An 8,890-nucleotide genomic window follows, 5' to 3' on the forward strand; every position below is an offset into this window, starting at 1 on the left:
TGGCTAGAAAGAGTACTACAGATGCAGTAACTGCTTTGAAGAATACTAATAGAAAAGTACAGAGGTCAGAGGGAGCTGCACTGTGCATTGGTAGATCAAGAAAAAGCATATGACAAGATGCCAGGAAAGGAACTATGGTTCTATATGAGGAGGTCCTGGGTGACAGAGAAGTTAACAATAAAAGTTCTACATTGAATTTAAATCCTATATACCAATCCAAGAAGAATTTCACTTTGTACTAAGTCAGTAGGAGAACAGTCTGACTATTTTGGATTGATCATTAATACCCCTTTGTGATGCCTGATAACTAGCAGTAAATTCATGGTGGACCGAGGCTGAGGTCTACAATAATTGATTCTGCCTCTGTGGTATTGCTTTATTCACTCAGCTAATCACAAGGACAATTAGACAGCCGCTATCATCTAAAATGTCAATCAATGCTCACCACTTCACCCGCTGATTCTTAGACACGCTTCATATGCTGACGTGTATTCAAACCGCAGGCCGTTAAAACATTTATATCTGATCCATGGGTTGGTTGCACTTTTCAAAAAATTGATATCTGTCTAATGACAACCCATCAGCTGGGGCTCTATGAATCATTTCACTCACAAATGATTTGAAAGCTGGTAATAATTATATATCAAAATCAATAAGCAACAACTTGCAAATACATTACCTATAATGTCAAAGATATGTGAAAGAAATGATATGATATTGACATGAACAGAATTATCAACCAACTCCTGATTCCCCCCTGTTCTTTAGCATCTATTTACTCTCTTTTGTGATCTGCAATTTGCATTGTAAGGGCATATGAACCCAAAATGTACTTTGTAATGACAAGGCCTATTATCTATACAAAATCTCAATATAGACAATACTCTGACATTTTAAAGTGTCCTCAAAATAAAGTTTTTTTTTTCATTTGGGTTACTTAAAGGTTGCTGACTTGAGACTAACTTAACTTTTGTCATAAGCACCTCAATGTCACTTCTCATGAATCCACCTTAGGAAGAGGAGCCATAATAAAGGAGGGCCGCGCCTATTTAGTGATATATGTTGGCAAATGTGTGTGAAACTTATCACTTATTATTACAGATTAACGTGTTATATGTAAAAATGAATCTCGTACATTTCTTCTATGCATTCCCAACAGGCATTCAACTGGACAGGATGATCATTTCACATAGCTATTGGTTAATTTTAGATTGTTACATTAGAGGTCCAGCATTTAATGCCAGGAAATGTGGTGCCAACTATTTCCTTTAGGAAACTGAGCAGCTGAAGTTTATATTGTGTGCTTTTAGCTCCCTTGTTATCCAATAGATGATTGAACAAGATGTGAATGATGACACCCCGAAAACTAAGAGATCTTTATCACCCTACATCCCGCCATGCTGATTCATTGATTTCACATTTTTTTAGACTTAGAATGCAGCAGGACATCAACAAGAGATTTTCCTTTTGTATAATCAGCCCTTCAACATTTGATATCTTTTGTAAATTTTGCTCACAGTATTTCACTTAAGAAAAACTGACTAGTAAACAAATATTTCAACTCAGTCTCTCAGCATCAGCTCCAAAACTACACTTTTACAGAGACTCAGACACCCTTCATGACTGTATAAGGTCATAAGAGTGTGTATTGTATTTAAACCTTGGTTGCTATTGCAAATACACTGAATCTACATTGGCCAATAACGTGTTAACATATCTGAAGCTTGGTTTCAATGGTATTTGGTATTCCCAAGATTTTTACTGTTTCTTATGTTTTTGCAATTTCTTACATTTTCATTTTTTTTAGTTTTAGATGAAAAAAAATCTGCAAGCATAGCAGATATGTTGATGTGTGTTATTTGCATCATGAAAGCCTCTTAGTGCTGTCTCCTGCATGTTTTTTAAACATGCAATTAGTGTCTCAGTCTAAATCTCTAAATGGATGTTTTTGTTGTAAACTGAGAAGGAAATGACATGCAGCATCACCTTAACCACTTATTTCGCTTTTGAGTCCTCGCACATTATTTTCCAACCTTTTCTGAATCTCATTCACAACAGCATTGCATCCAGTGGCTGTAGATGCCTGGCTGCTTGTAACGAGGCCCATTTGGACCAAGCCATCAGAGAACTATATGGCCATTGGAAACCTTCAATAACCTCCTTCTTTGCACTGTAACAGTGTGTGATGTTTTTACCTTCTGTATTCGCAGTGGTTTGTGTCAGTCCCAATAGAATGTGCTGTGGCTCATCGCACTGTTGCTGCCCGTCTGTGTACACACACTTGCAGGCTTTGTGGCACAGATCACTGCTGAGGAAGCACAAGGGCAAGATGCATGTCAGGCTTTTCAGCTGAGAAATGACCATTAAACGGTAACATGAACACAACCTTGAACAGCTCATTAGTTGGCATTTAACGCCTGCTCTAAGCTACATGTTATTAAAACTAGAAAAAGTTACAGTTCTTAAGCTAAGGAAAAAGAAAGGTGATATGTCAACTCCATCTCGGAGGGCTTCGTTATCTAGCTCTGCTTGTTTTAAAGCTCTCCATCAGAACTTCCTGTACTTTCACTGACCGGTTTCATTATATCAACTCGTAAATCACTTTACTTGGGAGGCTGTATTCTATACAAGCACAACTCTAGAAAACTGAAAGTTTTGAAAACATTATCCGATGTAATTACCTCTTTCGTAAGATTAAGCCAATAACTAAGTAAATGACCCAAAATATGCAGGTACCTAAAGAAAAAGAGAGGCAGTTGAGTTGCCTATTCAGACGCTCACCCTTGTTGTCCTGAGCAGCCGGGCAAACACACAGAAAACAGTGGGGTGCTGCTTGGGAGGCTGTTGCCCGAGTGTGTGAGAGTATAGTATGAGCAGAGCCATCCAGAATGCCACAGATCAAGTTACAGAGCCAGTAAATATAGCAGACACCTATGACCTCTACAGGTCACTTAACACTCAGTGGCATTCCAGTTTGCTCTTAAAGGAGTATCATTGTGGATATTTTATAAGCCAACTGAAAAGCCAGACACTGTGCCTGAGCTTGCAGCTTAACCAACAAAAAAAAAATGTAAAATGAAGAGACAGGCAGCTCTGTTGTCCTTCAATAAACAATATATAAAGATAGAACAGAGCAGAAACTGCATACAAGCAGTGAGTTACATTTCACAACTAAGGCGGAGATCTCCTTGACATGTGTATCCAAAGACACCGAAACAAGGTTTGTGTTAAAAAAATATGATTACCACAGACGGATAAATCAAATGTCCCCAAGTTCTTCTGCTTCATTGAATATTAAAGAATACCATTATTCTTCATTTTACAAACAGAACTGCTGGATATGAGACATGTCCTCCTTCAACGCAAAGAACCCTCTCATTGGTTTTGATCTGGAGGGTTCGGAACCACATCTGCTCGGTATCACACGAGAACCAACTTTTGTTACCTCACAAACTGCCATTCGCAAATAATGACCAATTCTCAGAAACTGAATGATGCTCTGAAATTAGGCTTAAGGGAAATGAAATTAAATTAAAATGGTTGTATGGCTAACCAAGAGTCCCTCCTTTGGAGTTATGCCCACTTTAGGGTAATCCCTGCCTATTGTTTTTGCACACAATCATTTTTGCATTTTCTAAGAATTCTGCAAATGAATATGTCTGCATTCTGGGTTCACTCAACAATCATGGAATAAAAATATTTGTGCCCAGAAAGCAAATGTATATATTGGTACTGCTTTTTTCTCCCATAGATGTTAGTCAGACCAACTTTAATAACATATCTCACTTACATGACAAAATACCCAAAGCAAGAGACTTCTCAGCTAAAAGTTGCACACAAAATCAAACATCAGGCTCTGGGTTTTGGGGATATTGGGGTTTCAGAAGAAAACATATAAAATTGATTCTTTTTAATGGAGCTACAACAAAATATATGAACTTCAGTTAAAGTGAAAATAGCCTACTTCTGTCAGCGTTATGCATATTATCAAATAATGAGGTTCGAACATTGACAGGACATGAGCAAATACAAAAAAACAAATCTATGACTGGACTGGGACTTGTATGGCATGCACTATCATTACTTGCAATAGCTGCTTTTGAATTATTTTTCATGTGACTTTTAATCTGATCTACTATGTACACGATTAAAATTTCTTACTTGCAGTCCTGAAGTTTGCTGCATGAGAAGACCAAGAGAGTGATGCCACCTTCTGGGTTGTCCTTTAGTGCGTCGGATTATTCCACTGCAAACAGATGTTTAACAGTTGTAGGGACACATCAGTGGTTGTATCAACAGGTGTATTGGTGTACGTGCCAGAGAATGATACAATGCACCCTTTGTTGAAGAAACCAATTGCAAGCTGATCATACAAGTACTCATCTCAATCTGGCAATTGTTATAAGCTCTCCGGACTTCACAGCATCACAAACTGTGCTTCATAGGATCAGCTATAAGCGCTAATGACCACAACACAGAAAAACAACCCAATTCTGTAAGCTATGATTTCACCCCGAGGATGTTGAGCAATCTAAGATTGTGATGTAATATTGCTGTGATGTGAACTCTTGACCGAATTACTGTAAAGCATACAATGGAAATGAACTTGGGAATGAAATGACATCATAGTCCTGAGAAGGTCCAACCATAGACTCTTCATACCCACTGGCGACTTATTCTTTCTTTTGACATGAGGTCCATCATTTAGCACTAAAACCTATATTTCATTACTGCATAAGTGATGATCCTTATTTCCATCCACAGCAGCTTGACTGCTTGGTGGTAAGCTGTCTTCTATGCCCATCTACCCAAGTAGCCTTGATGTTTGCATGGCAATCCACCCTTCAACTGGTTGGATATTTACATTCCAGCCATGTTGTTGCCCACCATCCCAAACCTCAGAATATCTCAGTGTCATTCTCTTGTAGGCACCTTTTCTAAGAGCTGTGTAGTACACAGTCCAATTGCATGTTCATTTTTTGCAATCTCCTTGGGCACAGAGGCTCAAACATCCCTTGGAGATCATAGGTCAAGTATTGATGCTGTGAGTCTAGCTTGTCCCTCACCTTGGAAAACTGCTGCCAATGGCAAGCAGGTGAAGGAGAGCAAAGGGGATTCAGATACCCAGTTTCTAGCATGCCAGTAGCACCACAGGACACAACTGTGCCCCTTACATTGTATTTTCAGAAGAAAAAAAAATTGTGATAGAAAACCATCATCGGAATGATAAATATTGTACAAAATGTCTGACTTCCCTACACCTTATATCAGAAAAGCTTAATCTTTTCTACATTTGTAAACAAGTCTTCTTCTGAGAGCCTGGAAAAAGGTGTACCTTCTGCTTTTTCTCTTTCAAGATTGATGCTTCATATCAAGTTAGGAGTCAAAGTACTGAAGGAGACCAAAGTAGAATCAAAAAAGCCTCTGCCTACTGGGGATAGAGGGAGCAGCTATAACTGCTCTTAGATGGGTGCACTTTATCACGACCTTTGGGTCTTCACAGACCTTATGGACATTGTTAAAAACATCTTGTCACCAATATTCACAACATTTGCAGGAGAGTTTCCCCTTGATGGAGAAAAGGCCTCTGGACCTCATCTTCTTGATCTTCAACCTATTTGCTCAATGTTTTGATGTTCGGAGGTCATCCACGACCTTCCTTTGACAGGAAGAAGCCTCAGGCTAAGTTTTGTCCTCTGCCTTCCAATTACCCATCAAGATGTTTTAACAATTGCTGGGGGAGGCCAGCTGGTTTACAGTACTGTAAATCATGATTTCCATGTCTTCGGATGATATGACACGGCCAGGTGCTGTACTTTATCAAGGATAGTGCAATGCCCTGGAAGAATGCCTCAACAAGGTCTGTGTGTGCAGCTAGAGCTGTAATGCAATCAAAACCAGAGTATAAAAGGTTTTGAGGAAATGAGCCAAAAGCTTTGGCAAGGTTTGGGAACACCATGTGAACAACTGTTTCCCCCTTGGCAACCTCGATCTGATCTTCCAAGATGCTGGTATGATCAAGGCAAGTGGATAAGCCAAGGAATGCTTCTTTCCGGATTGAAGTGTTAAATCAGCTGGTTGCTTTGCAGGTAGTCTGTGAGGCATCAACTGAGGAATATCCTAATGTCTCAGAGATGTAGCTTTTGGCCCAGAATTTGGCCAATTAATCAACAACTTTTGTCCCCACCTATTCATCATCGTTCCAACTCTTCTGTGCACAGCTCATGGCTAGCCTCTGATATCCCAGACTTCCTTGTATGCTCTGTTGCTGAACATAAACGGACTGCTTTGATCTTCTTGTGAGATAGTAGATGTCAAAAGGAGATCCCGGTAGCTTAAATCTCTGGACTTTGTGTCCTGTTACGGCTGTCGTAACCTCAGGTATGCTGATTTTCAAACCCGCTGAATAAGTTCCTATTTCTTCTTGAAAAATGCAATGATTGGCAAGACCCAAGTACCTTCATGCATGATCGTGCTGCCACAGGTAAGTGGCAGGTAAGTAGTGGTTGTGAGATTATTCACTTCCCGTCAGCTGTTTCTTAATACAATAAAAGGGTCTTTCAATTGCTTTGAGCTGCTGTTTTACCACTGCGAATGAATTAGATCTGTCATGCAAGACCTGATGTTACAATCCCTGATTTGCATACTTGAGACTTGCTGAGTGTGGGATGGCCAAATGAGGGATGGCTCAATCTGGGTCTTCCTTTTGTCCACGGGAGTGCTGCACGGGACACATTGTCAGTTGTGTACCTCAATGATGACGGGTGTTTTGACCTTTGCTATAATACACTCTTTGTTTAGGCAGTGCATACAGGCAGATCTGCCCAAAATATGTGTCGCATTCTGGCAAGTGTCATTGACATGGCATTTGAAAACATTTGGATGTCAGCGATGTAACTTCTTAGAGTGTCCAGTCTGCGATGTAACTTCTTAGTGTCCAGTCATGTTGAAAGAAACAATTCAATCCAAATTACTTTACTATGAGGCTCAAGGCAAAATGTACAATGTGTAAAAACTGCAAATAAAAGCCAATTGGACAAAAATGACGACAATTCCAATAAATCAAAGAACCTTTTGTGGATTATATTTATTGCTCTTTCAACATTGTGACTCCGAAACACACAACTTGGTTTGTGTCTGTCTTCTTTTGCTCTTTAGGACTAATTCATGAATAAACCCTGGCATTCATGACCAAATTTAGGCTATCGGGGAACTTTGGGTCGAATTTAGGCCAAACCTTCCCATATAAATAGGGTCCTGTTTAAAATGTTTTTAAAAAGTTTACAAGTGCTCATTCACTGTAAATGGGTGGGTTTGTGATTTAGGATTTTTGGAGCTTGCTCTGGTTTAACATTCGGCAGACGACTGCGTGGTGTGAAAGTTTCAGGGCCTCAATAGACAGACATTAGATTGACCTCATATGAATGATGGCATATTCTGTTTTGCTGTTTGACTTGAAAAATGTAAAAAAAAAATCTGCTGAGATTTATGCGCTTCAAAGTTTTGGATGAGATAGAAGGAGGGTTTGACATGTTATGGATTTTTAATGATTCAATTATAATTTCTCTGAAAAACACACAAGATAAATAACGCAGAATTCAAAAGCCTTGATACTTGTATGGAAAGCAATTATTTCAACAATACGAGCACATGGGTGATGCACATCTATTGTGCTTATTTATATTACCTTATTTCATTTCATTTTATTTTGCTACCTATCTGGCTTAACTTGAATAGCAAATAAGAATTCAATTTCATTGTATAGGGAAAGACTGCACATATGACAATTTACATTCTGAATCTTGAATCATTAAATATTCAAACCAATGGGGTTTTTATTGTCAGAAAAGATACGGATATACAAGACGGGAAATTAAAGATGCATAAAAATATACATTCATTGTACACAATATTTTCAAGTCAGTGGAAGAGCGCTGTGCTAATGGAGTGGGGGGGGGGTATAGCGTTACATGGCACACAAGAGATGGGACGACACTGCAGTACGGCCTCTCCACTATCGTTGCGCCGTGAGGATCTAAGATAAATCTTTAAAATAAACCGCACTACTTTGATCACACGTGTTAATAACAATACCCCCATGTGATTTTTTATATCGTAAAAACGGGGGATGAAAGCAGATTTGACTCGCCTGCCTGAGGAGAAAGGGGGCGGGGAAGACATTGAAGTAGCACCGGGGAAGCAGCGCCGTGCAAAGTTAATACACCGCTCCGGAATGTCGAGCGGGAGCGCGGCGGACATCCAGTGCGACAGATAAATAGCTAGCTAGCGTCAACTCGGACACGGCGACACCGTCAACAAATAAAACTAAATGCGCCGCTTTTTAATCAAAACATTCTTTATTTAAATTTATTTTACAACCTAAGAGAACATATTCCATGCGAAGTTAGTATGTTACGTCTACGGAATAGACAAGAATTCTGGCCGAACTTCAAGACTCGGTTCCGCTTTTCCACCTCCCGCCTTGAACGCACCGCGAGGTCGCGGTTTTAAACACCGAATTCACAGCTTATTTTAGCCGTTTAATAAATATTGAGGATCGCCCGGTGATGTATTATTCTTAAAAAAAGGGGCCGTTGACGTTACACTGATACGAGTTTAAGGGGAGTCTGGCATATGGTTCTGTCCGTTATGGTCGCAGTCACTCACCCCACAGTTGAAGATCATCCCGATCCAAGCGGGCAGTAAACCACCCATCCGAAAGTATCTTTTTTCAGCTATCTTGTGCTGTTGTCCTGTGCATTGGTGGAGTTAAATAAAGGATTACCTCTAATGCTTGATAAAAATAAAATAAAAATGAAAAAAAGACTCAACCCCCGCGGGTTATAATCTCCACTACGATGGTATTCAGTCATCTATTCTATCCCGTTGC

General features: G+C 39.6%; 1 protein-coding gene across 5 annotated transcripts in view; it reads right to left on the reverse strand.

Annotated features, from left to right (window-relative positions):
• The window catches only part of usp2a (ubiquitin specific peptidase 2a), a 44,086-nt gene extending 35,214 nt beyond the window's left edge, over window positions 1–8,872 (reverse strand). For 2 of the 5 annotated variants that reach the window (XM_086142610.1, XM_086142578.1), the window contains exons 1-2: window positions 2,782–2,906; window positions 2,196–2,308 (exon numbers count right to left, since the gene is read on the reverse strand). The gene's annotated coding sequence lies outside the window, so the exon portion shown is untranslated. Of the gene's footprint in view, window positions 1–2,195; window positions 2,309–2,781; window positions 2,907–4,161; window positions 4,247–8,667 lie in introns of those variants that run through there. The other 3 variants (XM_086142592.1, XM_086142583.1, XM_086142601.1) reach the window with 3 other exon arrangements.
• Between the last annotated feature and the right edge of the window lie 18 nt (window positions 8,873–8,890).

This window comes from Fistularia commersonii, chromosome 3 (assembly GCF_037954325.1).
Source record: "Fistularia commersonii isolate RoL2024-O1a breed Wild chromosome 3, RoL_Fcom_v1.0, whole genome shotgun sequence".
Taxonomy (NCBI): domain Eukaryota; kingdom Metazoa; phylum Chordata; class Actinopteri; order Syngnathiformes; family Fistulariidae; genus Fistularia; species Fistularia commersonii.